Source organism: Neopsephotus bourkii, unplaced genomic scaffold (genome assembly GCF_033783945.1).
Source record: "Neopsephotus bourkii isolate Nb327-2 ecotype Australia unplaced genomic scaffold, CSIRO-AGI_Nbou_v1 NB_1650, whole genome shotgun sequence".
Classification (NCBI taxonomy): domain Eukaryota; kingdom Metazoa; phylum Chordata; class Aves; order Psittaciformes; family Psittacidae; genus Neopsephotus; species Neopsephotus bourkii.
Genome location: NW_026902124.1, coordinates 535 through 19902, shown reverse-complemented (window position 1 = coordinate 19902; position 19368 = coordinate 535). Strand labels below are relative to the sequence as shown.

The window sequence follows — 19368 nt, the reverse complement described above, 5'->3', positions numbered from 1 at the left end:
CCTGCAAGATAAAACACAACTATTTTTTGCTCTCTGATCATACAAGGTAGAGCTTGTGCAGTCCCTTAGAATACAATTTGAAACCAGTAAGGTTCAATTTCTCCAAGGAGAAAGGTTTCTTTGTTCTATGTATAATTTACATAGCCAGTTTCTGATAGCTGGGGAGAGGGTCTGCAGAGGGGTTAGCCCCATGATGAAACAAGAGCAGCCATTCTTCCATTCTTCTTTTAATGAAAAGCAACTGCTTACCAGGAAAAGCCTTACATATATACCACAACATTGCTAAAAAACATATCTGAGAAGGAAGATAAAATAAAAAAACCCACCAAACAAATTATATTGCTCCACATCCACTTGTCCATGATCCCATGATAGCATCCATTTCGAATACTCATTGCACGAGTAACCAAAATTCGTGGATAGCTCTGCAGGACCTGATAAAATCCAGAGACTAAAAAAAATACCTGTTGTGGTTTAACCCCAGCCAGACAGCTTTTTCACTCAGTCCCCTGTGGGGGTTGGAATGTATCGAAACTGCCAGAGACCACGGGAAGGGGAAGCTACAGCAGGCAATTAAGAATGACCATGGAAAGGAGGATCCGTAGAAGGCAATTAAGAGCGACCTGTCCCTGACTGGTACTTGGAAGATATTGGAACTGGCAAGGAACAAGGATGTTGGAACTGGGAAGAGGATGTCAATAAGAAAATCAGATGGACCTTTCACCTGATGTAACCACAAGGCAGCCACAGATGTGCTTGGCTAATTGCTTGAAAGTGTATAAATAACGTGTAATCTTTGCAATAAACGATCCAGCTTGCACTCTACCTCTGGGTCCGTGCCTCCATCCTCACACTTCCCCCCTTCTTGCCCTCCCCCTACTCCTGGAGGGACGGAGAGGAGAATCAGAAAGAATGCAACTCCCATGGGTTGAGATAAGAACAGTTTAGTAACCAAGGTAAAACACAGCTCACTACTGCTACCACCAATACTAATGATAAAGGAAATAACAAGGGAAGAGAAAACAACATCTCATCACCAGGCGACCGACAATGCATCCCCCCAGCCCAGCGAAGCACCGACCGATACCTCCTCCAACCCTGCCGTCCTTAGCCCTTCTGGGTAACTCTCTGTTACCTCCTGGGCATGACGTGCTGTGGTATGGAATACCTCTTTGGTCAGTTTGGGTCAGGTGTCCTGTCTCTGCTTCCTCCCAGTTTCCCTCCTCCCCGGCAGAGCATGAGGCTCGCAAAGCCCTTGGCCAAACCAGAACATCATTGTTTTCAGCTCTGTTCCCAGGCCAAACGTCAAAACACAGCACTGCACCAGCTACCAAGAAAGAGAAAAACGACTGCTACTGCTAAACGCAGGAAAATACCTTTAGCTATTAAGGGGACACTAGAAAATTAGAAGACCCGATGCCACAGTATAAGTAGTATAAGTATTGCCTTTTAGCATTTTTCAACCATTTTACACATCAACAATTCATTTATAAACCCACAATTTAAAGACTTCTGTCCATCCCAGAACCTGGGAAGTGAAAATTTGCTATTGAAAATGAAATAAATTAATTCAATGTTGAGTAGACAGGTAAATTTCAAAGTAACTTTTTTAAAGTGCATTTAAAAATATTAGTGTATTTCGTTGGCATTTTACTCTCCTACTGCTTTTTCCTGTGGAGTTACAGATGTGACTTGTCAGCTTTAATTATGGATTGAGTTTAAAATAACTAACTCATTGGGCAATTGCTCATAGAGGATGGCAGCAAGCATTGTAGCAATTGGACACCTACTACATGACCTCCTAGTTCTGAAATGCACATGCAGTGCTCATTAAAGCAATGGACAGATCAGAGCTGGTTCAAAGCCCCTTTGCTCAGGAAGAGGAGTGCCTATAAAGCAGTTGCAACTTTTTTGCTCCCCCCAGCATAAAACCTGAAACACATCTGCACTTCAGAGCCAAACCACTTTGAGGCTTCGTCTTTCTACCCAGCCTGTAAAAGGCAGACACAGAACTTCATTAAGTTAGGCAAACGTCACCAAGCTACAAATGAGGTAGAGTTATGGATAAACTAAGCAGCAACATTTACTTTGGTCCTCCTAATATATAGTTTTATTTTGTCAGGCCTGGTATGAAAGCGAGGAAAACATGCCCTGAAATACTATCACAGCTTGAACAAACACTGACCTGTAACTAAACTACTACAGGAAACAAACATACCTGTGCTATCACCATCTAGAAGTCTTACTGATCAGATACAGAAAGTCACACAGTAAAACTCTTATCAGGACTTGACAGGAAAAATATTTGTTAGATAACTGACACATTAATTGCTTTCAATAGAAACTTAAAATGTGATTTGTGAAGATTATGTTCTTATTCTGTACCTTTTTATGCAATTCAAAAAACATTAAGCTATGTTTGCAAAACTGGAACTCCAAGTGCTCATATGAGCTCAGCACTAAAACCAGTAAAGTTCAGCCAGACAACATGGAAAACCCAAGATGCAGACTGTCCATCTCCACAGCATGTCATACAGCACAGTAATTACCATAGGTATTCTTATGTGAACAGGTATACTACCTGGCAGTAGACACCGAAGCGTGCTTACATACTGGGATATGTTATTGTAACTCTGCTTATAGTGACAGTAGAGTTTAGAGCTGCAGGGGCCCTAGCAGAAAGGGATCCAGAAAGGCACACACAGCAAACTGCAGTCACAGTACACACCCACAGGCTGCGTAGTTCTGTTAAGCAGCCCAAGAAAGGATAGAAAAGGCTCCACACAGACCGGCAGCTTGACATCAGGTGTTACATGAAAACAAATGAAAAAAAAAACAAAACCAAAACCCATTTTCCCTCTGCAAATATCAACCTTTCACTTCAAGGCTTTGCACTATTTTCCCGGTTTTATGGGCCACCGGCACATTGCCCTGTCAGCATCACGGCCCTGGGCCAAGCATTACCCGCGGCTTTCAAGTCCGGCAGCCGTACCGAGTTTTCAGACTCCCCCCACCCCAAGACTTCCCACGCACCGTTCCCAACCGCAGGCGCCAGGCACGACGAGCAGAAGAGGCCCCAGCGCCACCCTCCAGGACGGCCACCCACACTGCTTCTTCCCAGCTCCGCCACCCGCGGGCCGCGACCACGGCCTCCTTTCCTCCTCAAAGGAAAGCCCAGCAGCCGAACCACCCGCACGACTTGCCTGAGAGCCGAGGCTCCACTGGGCGGGCGCAGCCGCCAGCTCCAGGCACACGAAGGCAGCCCAGCGCTCCGCCCCCTTGAACCCCTTGCCGTCATCACCGGTACCACGCAGGCGTCACGGCCGCGCCTTCCTATCAAATCCCACCAATGGCAGTGCGCGGCGCCGCGCGGCCTGCTGGGAGTGGGCGTGGCTAGACGAAAGGGCCGCAGGGAAATGTAGTCTTGGGGGGGTGCCGTCGGTCCGGCCTGACTTGGGCAGTGGTGCAGTGTGTGATGTGTGTGATGTGTGTGATGTGTGTGATGTGTGTGATGTGTGTGATGTGTGTGATGTGTGTGATGTGTGTGATGTGTGTGATGTGTGTGATGTGTGTGATGTGTGTGATGTGTGTGATGTGTGTGATGTGTGTGATGTGTGTGATGTGTGTGCTCAGGGCGCGGGTAGGCTTTGCTATGGTAGAGGGCTATGAGGGGGTGCTTACTGGGCTTCAGCTCTGTCCGCACCCAGAGCCGCCGGGACCGGGCTCCTCTGCGGCAGTAGGAGCTGGGCTCCCACGGGAAGGCGCCGTAGCCTCGCCGGGCCTACCTTTTACCTGCGGTCCTCGCTGCATGCAGAGTCCGGGCTGTGCCTCTCTCAGGCTTGGCAGAAGGGTATATGTAAGTTCAAGCTTGTCGATTCTGTGGGTGATTGCAGGGATGCTATTTCCACAGGCGTTTTTCAGTTTGTGTATCAAACAGGATAATCGCTGTTTGCAAGCGGTGAAAGAGAAAAGGCCGGATGAGCTGCTCAAGCTGCACACACCTTGTATCAGAGGAAGGATCAGCAGAATTGGGAAACTTCGGTTTTAAGTTCAGCCTGTGCTTTTTCCTTACGTTGGTTTACAATACTGACAGAGTGACAGCTGTGGAAAATGCTTAGTAAGGTGCCTTTGCTTAAAACCATCCCCAGGTGGACAACACATTATTTGCAAGATGGGGATTTAATTTCTTAAACAAGGATGAGAGAAATCATTTGGCTTTATTTTCAAAATAGTATCATAATGCTAAACAGATCATCCTTTCTCAGAAGGGCAGGGTATGGAAATATACAGGATTTGGTAATGAAAATCATCTTAAGTTTCACTTAGAGAACTCAGAGAGGAATTCTTTGAACTGTAATAAGGAATGTCTGCCTGCTTTAATTTGAAATTAAAGGAAAAGTAACTTGAACATAGGCAGTAAGTACCAAAACCAAATGTTTGTCTTTCATTTGATAAAAAGAATGCCAGCCAGTGCAAGCAATCCTAGAAAATGAATAATTCTACACAGATCTTGTATCAGATGCTTTGATGAGGTTGTTCTTTACTATTAAATCCCATCTTTCTTTCTTTAAACAGAGGCTGTGTCATATCCAAAAAGATGCGTACTTAATCTCAGTTCGGGTGCAGGCTGTGTTGCAAGAGTGGGTCTGTTCTAACAGCAGAATATGATGCAACATTGGATTTGAAATTGTTGCCAAAGAAAACTGACAAGCTCTTGTAGACATGCTTTAAGACTTAGGCTTTTTAAATAAAAAGTATCTTGGTTCCTGACCTGAACAGAACAGTAAATACCAACTGTTGAACTAAGCTAATGCCAAAACACCTTTCTCATACCAGAAGGGGACTGAGAATGGCTGTCAAGGAAATGGAAAAAATAGCTCCTAGGAGCAAACCTGAAAGTTGTTCTCTTCAACTTATTGGAGTATTTTACAGGGTATATTCCTAAAAAGGCTGGGATCTTTTTCCTGCAGAGCTTTGTTCTTGCTAAGTTGGAGCATAATAAAGCTCGTGGTACAAGCAATGTTTTGGTTTTGTTTGAATATTAGATTTCTGAAACTGTTTTTATATTGCACATGCTGCATAATTTAAACCAGTATCCAAGGACTACCAGCAGCATACTGAAAGAGCAAAGTAAAACACAACCTAACGTGTTCCTAGCTTCACACGAGCCATGATAAAGAAAGCATTACATTAGCATAAACCATCCAGCCTGCTTTGGAGTGGGAGATGATGAAACTCCATCTATGTAAATAACCTTTATGGCTTTCCACCAGTATCATCTCCTTAAAGTGGTTTGTGCAAGCACAGCCAGTTGCAACAAAAATATTTCCTGGCAAAACTGTTAACTCATTCGCCTCCGAAATTTGTTTGTTTCTTTTCAAATTCTCTATAACTTGTGGAGCAAAGCTGCCACTGCCCAAAGCGGAAAAGATATTCTATAAATTACTTGCTAGAACTCTCACCATTACCCTTAGAATCTTAATGCTCCTAGTATTTGGGACAGGATTCCAAAGTTGTGGATGGTCTACTCACCTAAATGATGAGATGATGCCCTATGAGACAGCATATCTCAGCTAGCTTTTAAATTGCTGTCAGAAGTAATTAGAGACACAGCCAACACTCCCGGGACTCAGCCCAACATCCTTCAGCACATCTGAGCAGCAGCCAAACCAGCACTAGCTTCAGCTTCTCTGTACTCAACTCACCTTCCCCAGGGAATTAAGGTAGTACTTCAGTTTCTCCTCAGCCCTCCTGTTTCTGCTGTGCTTCTCCATGCTCTTGACTGCTGCCTTCCCATCCTGGTTGCAGACAAAGTCCTTCTGCAGGGTTTGCAGCTGACTGTCAAGAAAACCCCCACTCCTTGTCCCCTGAAGGAAAATGGTGTGTTGTGTTATCTTCTTGGGAATCTGCCACATCAGCCCTTTTTCAGCCCTATCTTTCAGGGCAATGCTTGTCATTTATCTTGTTGCTTGCAGTCCTGTGGATGCATTTCACGCTTCCTTTAATTTGAACATGTATAGTGGTACCCTCACTGTCCCACTGTTATTGGTTGCTTTCATGTGCTGTTATTTCTGATGCATAAACAACTGATTTTATGAACTCATGACTTTGTAGGCTGTTCATTTGCTTATTTTTCTTTGGTAATACAGACGTGTTTTCCTTTATCGTCTGTTTTAAGCAATGAGCTACTTTTCAGTCTCACATTTCCCAGTTTGTTCAATATTGGTTTTCTGGGGTTGACTTTTGAATCTTTACCTATTTGTTTGTTTCCTGCTTACGCCTCCTAAAACAGCTTCTTTTGGTTTTCTGTAAAAGTTGGTATTACGTTATCTAAAACAGCAAGACTAGTTTCAGGGTCACAAACTTAAGAGAAAAATGGCTTGGGTTTGTCAGTCTAACTTAGCCTGCTTTAGTGTTGCATATGTTCAAGCTTTCCCTTGAACCATGCGCACAGAGGAAGTCCACCTGAAAGCAAGCAAATGTTCACGTTGCCATCCTGTGCAAGTTGAATAGCACAGTGTTTCTTGCTTCAAACAGATATGAACACACATCAGATAGATTACAGGAGATGAGGTGGCATGGCCCTGAGTGTGAGGCTTGCAGTAGTGTCCAGGGTTACTGCCTCGGCCCCACCACAAAGGTCTTTCCAGCCCTGCTCACTACACTGCACTGGGGAAGCCTCCTTGGCTGGGACTGAGACCACAGCTTGCCCTCCACCACCCTGACCCTGGTTGGTTCTCAGGTCATCCCCAGCAGAAGACTCCCAGTCTAGCCTAGGGGAAACAAGAGCTTCCGCAGGTCATGAGATTTTGCCCTGGGGCAGGTGATGGCAGCAGGGCTGGAGGATGGCAGTGGGGCTGGGTGGTGAAGGGCAGCTTTCCCCAGTAGGGGGGTAGGGGCTTTCTGCCAGCCACAAATGCTGCTGCTGTTTTGTGTCTGATTTGGTTAACTGAGTAATTGTGGGATTTCGGGTGGGGTGGGAGGAGATCTTTACTGGAAGGAGTTTGTGGATGGTAGTGAGGCCATCTGGGAGCACAAAATACAGTTTGAAAAATGAATCATAGACCCACTGACAAAAATGAATCATAGACCCACTGGCTTCAGGAGCACAATCCAGTGTGGGATATGCAGGTAGGAGCCTGGGGAGGAAGGATGGGATTGCTGATGAGCAAGCTGGAGGCAAGCCGGAGTGTCTGATGCTGGGCCTGGGGCTTGATTCCTGGCCTCTGGTTGCTTCCCAGGACCAGGGCTGGTTGCTTCAAAAAGTAAGGTTATGGTTGTTTAAAAAGTTGTTCACTGAGAGAAGAGACAGGGAGCTCACAGCTGGAGATTTGGTTGCATTAAGAAGGCTTGTTTAGGTATTGCCACATGTGCCCTTCTTGTAGATGCTGTGAGGCCTCCTGGTCCCTTGCCAGTGTTTTGTGTCATCAAAATGTGCTTCACGTGCTCAGCATACTGTTTTTATTTGAAAACCTGTGCATGGCAAGCATAGTATTATTCATATAATATAGTATTGAGCAGGAGCTCTATTGTCTTACGCAGGGGAGATCTGAAATAAATTTACTGCCTTGTATTTTGTTCAGTTTGAATAACTCAAGGCTTAGTCTTTGGAGAGAGTACAAATGAGACAAAGTTGTTGCTGTTCTGTCTGGATTCTCCTTCAACCTTCTGGTTATTTGTTCTGTCCCTCTTTTAATTATTGCATAATTCTCTGATGAGCTAAAGAAAACATTTCTGCTGTAACCAAACTTTTAATCTTGGAATCAAACTAAAAATTTTCCAAATCAATTACTCTCTGTAATGCAGTAATATAAATAATCGTTTTGAAAGTGAGTTTGAAATCAGAACCTTCTACCTCTCATCAACAGGTTTAAAACATACCTATAGACATAATCATGTGCCTTAAATCATTATGCTTACCAAGTGTATGAGTTTTTAGGTTTTCAGAGTATTTGAACTTGAACAGCTCTTTAATAAGCATGTGTAACAATGTGTCTTAGTGATAGTGTTCTATACTGGCTCTGGTGACTAAAGCAAGTAAATGGCTTCAATATTCCAAGGAATGAGTAATGCAGTTAGGGTTTTTTTTCAGTATTCATGTATATTTTTCCACCCACCCATATTTAAATCTTTTGTTATTATGAACAGGAGACTTTTCAAAACAGAATCACTAGGGCTTTTCATTACAGCAGCTGTACTCATGTTTTCCTAATATGGTGGGATTCTTAACCTCAGGGGGTTTTAACCATGATCACAGCAGAAATGATGATAAAATATGTTTCTTAAATGTTTCTGAGATACATCCTACTCATTTGAACTGTCAATTTGGAGTAAAACTTATTAGACTGTCAAGATTAATAATAACTGAGAAATATTTTGGGTATGTGTGTGTATATATATGATTTTGTGTGTTTTATTCCAAAGGAAACTGAAGCTTTATTAAATGGAGGAAAAAAAAAAAAACCCCAAACTAATTACTTCTATTTTTCTGCCTTTTCTAGGGTCTTTCTGCAACTCCAGCAACCAATGCTGTAAGACCACTAGTGATGGCTAAGTATTTTGGTTTTTTTGTTGCTGAAAGATGCTGAAGCATAGACATAAGTCAGCTGATCAGGCTAAACAACACAGTATCATGTTAGTCAATGTAACAGTAAAAGTGGCCTCTGTTGGAGAAAATGGTAAGAACTGTTTTCAGGTTGTGACACAAGCATTTGTCTTACAAATGTATCAGCTATCTGTCTGCTTCATAGTCATGTAGCAAATAATGTAGTGAGTTATCAGGTCTTTAAGATATGTGTTGTGAATAGTATAACTACTGTTTAAAAACATACAGTCAAAGGATTCTTTTGTGAAAGCATATTTATATGAGAATAGATGATTTCTTTTAAATTGTATGCTGTCTTATTTTTTTAAACCACTCTGCACAGGTGACTTTTACATACAACTGATTGCTAAATATAGTTTCTGGGGCATTTATGATGTGCCCCAGAAAGTTAACTCCATTATAACCAGACCCAGTACTCTGTCTCACTTTGGTTTGTGATCATGCTGAATCATGTAAACCAGGCATTTTTGATCTACTGATAATCGCATAACTGGAAACCTTAACAGAAAATCCACAAGCAGGAAGACTGATGGTTGGTGTTGACTAGGTGTGTAAAATATTCTTCCCTCCCAGTCAACATTATACTGATGTCTCAGGACATACTGTTAGAAATGGCTCTACAGCTGGAATACTGAATTGAATCCCGTATTTATATAAGTGAGTATGAGTTTTGTCACTGATTACACATAGCCAGAGTCTTATATCTCAGTTTTCCTATGGATTTCAAGTCTTTGTATCCTTTGGACATAAAAATGGAGAAGTATTGTTGATACAGAAGGATACATTCAGTCCAGAAACATTGACTACTTCAGAAAATGTGGGGTTTTTTTATGTTGCTTATATTTCCTGAAGGATGTTGGAAGTATGTATCCAAATTTTGTTTGGTTTCCTAAACCAGTGCTTCATTTCTGCAAATATTTTCATAATGTCTTTTTAGCTCCAACTCTAGGCCTAGACCTATTGCCCCTTTTTGCCATACGTGATGTTAATTATTTCCTTTGCAGGGCATGTTAGCTTGTAACCTCTAGGTTAAGGGCTGGGGGTGTATTCCAGATCTTATTAGTAAAACGTTATTTCTCTCCATGTGTTGCTGATGCCTTTTCAATCATCCACAGAGCTATATAAATACCAAGATGGGTAACCATGATTTAAAGGTAAAACCTCAGGGTAGACTTTCCTAAAATGAAAAGTGTGTTTCAGTTTTATTTCAGTTCCAGGCTGCTTATGGAAATTCTCCATGGCATAAGAAATTCAAGCTTTAATTCTTAGGATTACTTGGTTTTGAGAACACTGTTTTGGTTTTTTTTTATAGTGTTACGTAAAATATGGGTTGTAAATAGCTGTCTAATGGTCCCAGACCCCTCAGAACAGCTCCAGAAAAATTTAACAAGACATTCTGGTGATCTTTGCATTCTCAACTTTTGCTGTGTCATCTTACTAAAAACAATCTAAATAAATTGGAACATTAAGTCAGTAAGTATCTAGAAAGTCTGAAATAGGAAAACTGGACAAGATACTAAGGTCTATCTAATAGGTATGAGATATATAGCTAATAGCTGAAGAAACTGAAAGATTTCCACTCAATGGAGGTGTGTGTGTTTGTGTGCACGTATATATAGACACACAGACATAAGTTCTGTGTAGAAGCCAGAAGACTGGACAGTTCTGCATGTCAGAAATACAAGGTGCCTGAAAAAGATGTAGCTCAAGAGCAAGAAGCTTGCTGCTCATGTAACATGGGTTGAATTCAAGAAGCAGGATACATTACAGTGCAGCCATTACAGTATTTTAGTGTAGTATTACTCATCTTTCTGGCTCTGACACCCAAGACTGATCTTTTGTTCTTGGCAAGTGTCAACTGTCTGCCTTGACCTCAGAAACTAGTGCTGTTCACTGACATTATGTACCTACTGTTCCTTGGAATGTCATCATGGCTTTGGACACTTGGAGCTTCTTGAACTCATGTGAGGATGCGATTGAAGTGGGACAGTCATACCACTGACCTTCAGATTTTTTTACCTTAGGCTTCCTGTAGAGCCAGTGGCGAGAAATGCTCAGAACAGTTTCAGGTCTAAGTTAAATTTTTGTTCTGGAAGGGCAGTTATGCTGCATGGTACAGGTAAGCACCAGAACTGTAACTAAACTACCCCCTGGAGGAAGTCAGGAATGAAGCCTTAGCTTTCTTCACTATCCTATTAGTTTAGTTATCAAAATGAATATCTAATATTGGGTAACACAGTTATCCTACAGAATGATAAAAGAGCAAGGAATTAACATCTTTCTTTTTTTAAGCTTGTATTTTATTAGTATTTCAGTCTTGGCATTGCCCAGCCTATAGGAAAAACAGAATGCAGAGAGCTTAATACACACTAGACATCTGCCCTGCACAGAATGAAGCCATACTCCTGAAAAGAAGAGCCTGTATTTGTGCCATGCAGTCAGACTACACTGCTCTTTGCAGTCCTTGAAGAGAAACACAGTCTTCTTCCTTGAAAGTGGAGCAACAGATGAAGGATGATGAAAACTCATAAAGTCTCAGTTGCTTCTAAAGAGTGGATTAATGAGCAGCTAATTTTTTAATCGCATTTTATACCAGTAGTTTCAGCCAAATCAGCAAGTAGACCTATGTGGCCAAACAGGTGAAATGCTGGTGGCACAGAAGGGCAGGGCTGCTTCTCTTCTGTTAGGCAGTCTTAGATTGTCTGAATTGCTTGTGAAGTTGCACCTTTGGCAGTTCTTCAGCAAGGAGTTAAACTGCAGGCAGCTGAATGGATTGCAGCCTTTGGGCATATCCAGACCTGCAGAGTTAGAGTATTTCCAAACAGTTCCACATACAGTTCTCAATTTTATGCTGCCTTGCCTGATGTCACAACATGCTGCAGTCAAGGAAAAGCAGGTTTTGAAACAGGCCAGGCTTCCTTAATGAAAGTTTGCTCACAGCTGATCTCTGAAGAAATAGAAAGGTTTCCACTGAAGTTACCAAGCACTGTCTGATCTGACCTTCTGCAGTCAAAATAAATCCTACTGTGCAAAAACTGAGATGTAAACAGCAAAATTCCATTGTTTGTAATTCAGTTTTGTGCATCTGAATTTCCCTTTGCTATTTCAACAGAGAATAGGTTCTAACTGCAGTTCCAGTCAGGTGCTTTTGTGTGGTGTTGCCAGGTACTGTCATACTACTACGCTTCATTGTAAATGTGGGTGCTCTAAAGAATACACACGCATTTATAAAGCACCATAAGATCTCTGGGTGAATGGCCTAATGAAAAGAAGATAATTATTTCAACAATTAATCCAGCTATTCTAAATAAAGCAGATTTTGGCATTGTGAAAAGCACTAAAATGTGCAACAATTTAAGGGTAAGGAAGGAACCCTTTCATTTTAAGGATAATGTTAATAAAAGTTATTTCTGAGTGACTCATGCTCTTGGCAAATTAATTATCCAAGATAAATGACTCAGAAGTAGATGCTGTAGTTTTATTATTGTTTTAATCAGATGGCTATTGCTGTTACACATAAACATGAGGCTTGATGTTATGTGTAACAAATGTTGCTATACCCTGCAAATTACTCCAGAGTTCTTCTTGAGGATGTGTTATACATGTCAAATTTTTTTATCTGACTCTTTTGTTCCAGTTTTAGGTGTGTGGTGTAGCTAGGTACTGGGCATCTAAAGCAGCCGTGGTCCCCAGGAATCTCCGCAGTGAGCTTAGACAAGGGAGATTTAATGTGGTATGTATTTCTTTCCATCCAGGAGCTGTGATTTATTAAAGCCTCATCACAGGAACATCGTATGAATAAACTTTCCATCTCAGAATTCTTAGTAAATTGTTTGATGTATATTGTTGAGAACATTGATAGGGGGATGATATGAAGATCTGTGCCATCTTTACTTGGGGTGGATATAGTGGTGTTGGCTTCAACCCTCTCTCTCTGTTGTGTTCCTGTTTCTCTCCCTGCCCTCCCCCCTCCTCCTTGGCTGCAGTTTGCAAGGTAGTATCATAATGTAGGGTTGATCTGATGAAACCACAACTAATGCCAATGCCTGCCTATGATGGGAAGAGAACTCAGACCACAAACTTGTGATTTCTAGCCTCTTACCAGGCAAGTTTGTTGCTCATCTTCCCCCTTTCCCCTCCAGTTTGCCTTGTTGCTTCCTCTGTATCATTAAGTCACAATCAAAGTTCAGTGTCACTGGTTGCTGGGAATGTAGTTCATTTGGCTATACATGCACTCTCCCCTGAGGAAGTCAGATATTACCTCCATGTTGAACATTCATCATGCAATGAAAATATGGAACACAATTTTATTGTAATAGTTCTGAATGATTTTCAGTTGAAGTAAGGAAGAGGAAAGTCTGGCACATTTTAGTGAGATGTTCATGTTTCTTAAGTATGATTTGTAAATTGGGAGTTGAAGTAACATTAGAAATTATTTTCATTGTACACACCTCAACATCCTTATCCTTAAAAAGCAGGCTACTTACTAGTATAGCTGAAATTAATTCCAGTACTGTGACAGGAGAATGTCTTAAGAAAACTGCACTGAGTAGTAGTTTCTATTCTCTTTATTTTGTTCAGCTGTAAATACAGTAGACAACAGATGAAACTGCTGTTGACATAGAGAATAACACTGTCATGGTTTAAGCCACAAATTATGTCAGACAAGGTCTTCAAACAGCGTGTTTTGAGGTCAATAACCTGTGTGCCTAGAACCTTGATCACGGTGGTAACAGCCAAATGACACAACTTATGTGGAGGTACCTGCAAAGATCAGTAGCTTTTCACTGAATTTTACAAGCAGAACAGCAAAATGACAGTGAAATGAAAATGTACGTTTCCAAGAGGCTCAAGGAGCTTCAGCAAAGGAAGCTAATACTGATGAGTTAATTTGCTGAAACTGCAGAGAAGGGGTTGTTTGGTTTGTTTGCTTTTTAAACCTAAATGGATCCTGATTATTATAAGCAGCATGAAGGAGGAGTCTTTTCAGGGCCCTGACACATCAAATGGAAGACAGCATATTCTATCTGGTGAAATGTAAGTTTGACTGCTAATTGCTAGATTAATAGCTGATTTTGTTGAGAATACAACTTCTGGGGATCTGAAGCTGTTTCTTGTGTCTGTCACTGGCTGAGAAGAACAGGAATTCTTTTTACGAAACTCAAGATATTCTGATTTTTTTCTAACAGAAATCTCAGATTTCCATTTCAGCATTGACCCTGCCTAGACAAATGAGTTAAAAATCTGAAAATGACTGGAATACTGCAACTAAATTTTCCAGTTGAGGGGCATGGGTATTGTAATTACCATTTTGGGTCAAAGTGATCCAAATATGGATTTCATTTTGTAGGTGAAACCTGTCTGCAAGTCCTTTCTCAGCTGCCTCACTACTTTTTGGTTTAGCATTGTTGCTTTTGTTTCTTTAGATGGGAGGTGAGAAGAGCAGTGATTCACAGTTTGCAAAATGTCTGAAGATCTGTGGCAAAATATTTAAATTCAGAACTATGTTATGTCTTCTTCCTTTTTCCTTATGCCAGTCTGTGCTGTGACTGAAATCAGTCTGCTATAATCAAACTTAAACTTGGTTGGTGAACAGGGGAGAAGTAGTGGTTTGGGTTCTTTTTGTTTGCTTTTTCTTTTTTAACCACAGGCTTTCTAGCTCACTGAAGCTGGGGTTCCAGCCTGATTTCTCTCTGCGGGAAAGGGATCTTTATTTTTTAGTGTTTTCATTGATTATGTAGTCTTTGTTAATGCAATGGAAGCAGTCATGATGTGTCCATCCAGTGCTGTTTGCCTTAGAATGTGGGAATGAATCTGCTCTAAAAATGACCTGGTTTATATATGTATTGTTTATATGTTCTGGGAGGATTTAAGGTATGGAAACTGGCAATAGTAAGGAGGTCATAAATCAGACAACTTTTCTTGGGTTAGGATTTTAGGTCAGACATATCAATTGCAGTTTATACTAGGTTACAGTTGTGCCTGTGAATGGAGACTAGATCATGTGGGGATTCTCCTATGTGCATGCCTCATAACTACTGCAGCAGTGTTTTCCTTGTATCTGCATATGATGGAGTAGCTGTACCTCCCTTTCTGGCTTGTGTGCTTTTCCTTTTCCTTTTTAATTTTCCTTTCTTCTAAGAGGAAGTGCAATGAAGATAAGATCCATGTCTCCTTTGATATTTTAAGTAAATTTCATAAATGGAGGAAAAGCAAATAAATTGGTTCTTGCTACTTCTAGAGCAGTCAGGCAAAAAGTATGAGAAGTCCATGTCTTAGCCATATCAGTTCTTTCTTCAGTGGATAAACAGAAGTTTTGTAAACAAAAAAAAGGTATCTTTGTCTCCTGTTTTACAGGAGATGCACAATGCTTTTGGTTTCTCTTCCCATATGCTAAATTACTGGCACCAAAAGTAACTGTAGCTCCTTTCTCTGACTTCCATGTCACAATCAAGGACAAATACAACACATCAGGTTCATGAGACCAAGGAATCTGATTTGCCATTCTGGATTAAAAACAACAATAATGTGGATAGTTAGGACTTTATATGTGAGTGTCAAAATAATGTTTTGATCCCCAGGTGTCCAGTCATATGTTACAAAATAATACAAACTTTTGTGCTCCATGGTACTTGGCATATATGGTTTTAGATCCTTCCAGGCTAATCATTGATTCAAGGAACTTGTTTTGTGACCCAGGTGGTCTCTTTGCATCTTAAATTCCCATTAGACCAACTGTGGTTTTGTATTAGTTATGTTTTAGTACAAGAAAACAAGTATTTTGGTGACACCAAGGTTCCTGCAGTGAAATGCAAGTTGCTTTCTATGCAGGAGAGACCCTGGAACTTACTTCCTATTGGTTTTCTTTTGGCTTGGGTTTTTTCTTCAATGTCTGTAATTAGAAAACAGAAGTCTGTGGTTTTGGTTCTGTTTTTCTTTTGGTTTGTGTGTACACAGTTGGTATTGACCTTGTGAAGATCTGAAACCTCTAAACTGGCCTCTTGAACGAAACTAAATGCATTGCAAAGAACAGACTATTCACTGTAGTATTTACTCTGAAAGGTCACTAGTCCCAGAAATACCAGAGATTGTAACTATGGCAAACCAACCCAATGTTAGTATAATGTTTGGTTGTTTCCCTTCTTTGTTACTAGGTACTTGGAGCCTTTAGGAACAGATTTGTCATTTATAGCACAGCCCCTTCCCACACAAAACTCTCATTCTTTGCAAACATGGATAAAAAGATATTTAAAAAAAAATAAGATTAGCCTTTGAGTTTTATTGTCTGTGGTTTCAGCTTAGTCTCACAAGGACATATTAAATGTTATTCTCAGCACCAAAACCTAAACAAATTTTGGCTTATCTATCCAAAAGCAAAGTCATATTGTTCAAGTTCTAAAACTTTAACTCCAGATTAGTTGTGGTGGTTAGACTTAACCCTGTGCTTAAATGCTCATTCAGACATACATTCCCCTGCTACTGAAGACGGTCGAGGAGAAGTACCAAAGGTGTGGTCTGTTTCTGCTTTACACTGATTCCCATCGGTGGACTAGTTTGGAAGAAGGAACATAGAAATTCTGTGTTCTCTCTACCCTCTGACGGACACTGTGTTTCCTTCTGCACTAGAAGAATAAGCCAGGTTTGTCTGCTTTGGAGGTATATGTGTTTAGCTAAAACAGTTCAGAGAGAAGTCTTTTTTATCCCTTCTCCATACAAGTGTAGAAAGTCTGGTTCCCTGTTGTTACCTGGTTCCTAATCATTAATATCCATGAGGATTTCATGTCAGCATGTAAAATCTAGAAATACAGACCAAGGCAAGTGAAAAATCACCATACAGCTGCGTATTGATAGGAGAACCTGTTTCTCCTCTTCAGATGTAGCAGTGATGAATGACAAAGAGATGATTTTGTAATTGTCAGCCTTTCTGTCATTGTCTTTCAAAGTGCTGGTTTTGAAACTGTCACTTCCATCCTGTTTGGCATTATGTAAGACCACATAAAAATGCCAAGTTGAAAAAAGTGAAGACAGCCAAGCAAAACCAGTATGTAAACATACATGAGGGTAATTGTCTATGGGGGAGCAGTCAGGAGCAAAGCCATTGTTTTCTGTACCAAATACTCTGCCACTTGTTGCAATTATTTTTTTTATGATGATGAACAGTATTTCTCAATCATCTGTGGGTTGTGAACTTTCATGTTTTTCAATTACATTTTGTATATTTAAGTTTGATAAAAATAAGCAGCAATCCACTGAGCCAAATACTTAGGTACGAGATACAGTGGGTAGGGTCAAAGGAGACTAATTGAATAATAAGGTTTTTTACATACCTGATAGCTTAAATCCATTACCTGGCCTTTTCTTTTTCACAAAATCACTTTAGAATAGAAACTGCTATGAAAAAAAAGATGATTCACCTCCAACACCTACTTTATCTTCACAGGCTTGTACTCCTAAGCAATAATTAAGGACTAGGTTTAAAACTGAACTGAAGGCACTGGAGGTTTTTGTCCCCTATAAAAGAAGGGCACCAACAGCTCTGCCAGGGTTCAGTTAAAGCTGTGGAGAGTAAATGCACCTGCAATTTTTTTGTAATTGTCTAGTTGGACACAGAGAAACAAAAGTACTGGCAGGGAAAGATTTAGAAGGGAACTGTTCTCACTGTTTTGTGACTGCTGTGTGCTTTTTGTCAGTTGGGATGAAAGACAGCAACCGCAATCTCTGACCTCATCTCAGAACTGCCCGAGGATAACTGCAGAAACCACTTTGGCCACTGCAAAATCTGGCCACAGGGATTGGCAGGCTGGTAACACCAGACTACACCTATGTCCTCTTCTGACTGTTATTCTCTAGTCCTGGCTATTGTGTAGATACACAAGTCATGTCCTAGTCCAGACAACTTTATCCAGATAGCATTCTTACTGCCTTGCCTGGACACTCCTCTTGGCCCTTGCACCAGGAGATCTATCTATGCCCCATTTGTCAACAATGAAGTGAAAGAAAGTTCCTCTGGAGGGCCATTCAGACTGCCAAAGCTAAGTTCCTGCTTAGGCAGAGTGTCTTTCTCTATCTTTTACTCCCTTGATGAAAGTGAAGAGGAGATAGCCTCAACTTTTTGCAGGGGAGCAGGACTTTCCTTCGTTAAATCTACAGGTTTTGTTTAAGTGTCACAGAAAGCATAACAGCACCAGGAGGTGGGTGGGGAGGGAAGGAGCTGATGGTCTCAATATAATCGTTCTTGGCTTCCATCTGGTAAAGATGTAGGTGTATGACTCTATTTACGCCCTTCACTTTCTCTGTCATCTGCAGTCAGGCCCCTCTCTCAGAAGTGTTAGTGTTCAGGGAAAGCAGAATTCTCATGCTAGCTGGCTGTTGTCATAGCAAGGCTGAATTTTCCTGTGACCACACTGACAATACTAGAGCCCTTTGGGTCCTTTTTTAAATACTCTGGCATTGCATTTTCCAGATAAGAATTCTACACAGTTTTAGAGCTGTTTTGTCCCATTTGATTTATACATCTGTAATTTGTTATTAGATACTTACATTTGACTGTTGGTCTTCTAGCCCTGCAATTTAAAGTACGGGGAAAAGAGCATTAAAGTATATTTTAAACATGTGTCTACCGAAGAGACCTGCAGAGACCAAAAAAGTGTGGGGTTTTTCCCAGTTCTGAAAAGAAATTGGGAAGAAATACTGGACTTCTGGAGTTAGCACTTTTTTTTCAATATGTGTAAAATGTGAATATACCTAAACCAAATCAACAGGATTTTTTTTTTTTTTTGCAAGGAGTGTTCTTAATATTTTTATGTTAGTATATTAAGCCATACAGTATTTGCTTTATTTTTAAAGGGAAAAATTTGAATAAGACCTAGTGTGATTGTCCTGTAATACAGAAACAGGATAACCATAGAAGTAACCTGAATGGAAATAAAAACAGGGACGGCTGAGTGCCAGCAACCCCTTGACCATAAGTCTGCAGGCAGCTGTGCCAGAAGTCTGTTTCATTACACTTTTGCATTGTGTAATACAGTTTATGTTATTTGAGATGTGGAGATGCTGCTCATTACCACTTCTCTCCAAAATGTGACCAAAGCTTTGGAGCTGCCTGGCTTTGAATTAGAGTAACACCGCTGGTGCTCTGTAATACCTGTTTGGTTCTCGGGTGATGGATATACATGGGGACTGCACCTGTTTGAGGCTTTTTTTTTTGCTTGTGCTCAGCCCAGGAATATGTGAGCCCCACAGAATGAGGGAGGAAGAGCTAATCCTCGAAATTCTTTACTGTAAGAGTGGTGAGGCACTGGAATGGGTTACCCAGGAAAGTTGTGAATGCTCCATCCCTGGCGGTGTTCAAGGCCAGGTTGGACAGAGCCTTGGGTGACATGGTTTAGTGTGAGGTGTCCCTGCCCATGGAAGGGGGGTTGGAACTAGATGATCTTAAGGTCCTTTCCAACCCTAGCTATTCTATGTTCTATGATTCTGTGATATGTTCCTAAAAGTTTCAGGCCAGGTTGCCTGATTATAACATACCTGAAAGGGTGGGGCGTTTTGATTTGGGTTGGTTTTGTTTTGTTTTCCAGTGCCATTGGTTTTGAAACAGTAAGGGCTGGAGCACAGCACTTTTGATCCTGTGGCATAGTATCTTAATCACAAGGTACCTGTTAGTTTGTTGAAGCTGACTCATAGAAAATTGCAGCCTGGCTCTCTGTGTTTTCTAAAGAAATAAATAGAGGTAATAGAAAGCTTGGTGTCTGAAGTGTAGGCAG

At 41.0% G+C, this 19368-nt stretch overlaps 1 long non-coding RNA gene across 1 annotated transcript; it reads left to right on the top strand.

The window, feature by feature from the left end:
• The first annotated feature begins 8534 nt into the window (after positions 1 to 8534).
• LOC133223717 (uncharacterized) lies at positions 8535 to 18752 on the top strand. The gene is made up of 3 exons (XR_009728664.1): positions 8535 to 8678; positions 12243 to 12338; positions 17296 to 18752. It is a non-coding gene; the product is annotated as an uncharacterized LOC133223717 (long non-coding RNA).
• Positions 18753 to 19368: the final 616 nt, after the last annotated feature.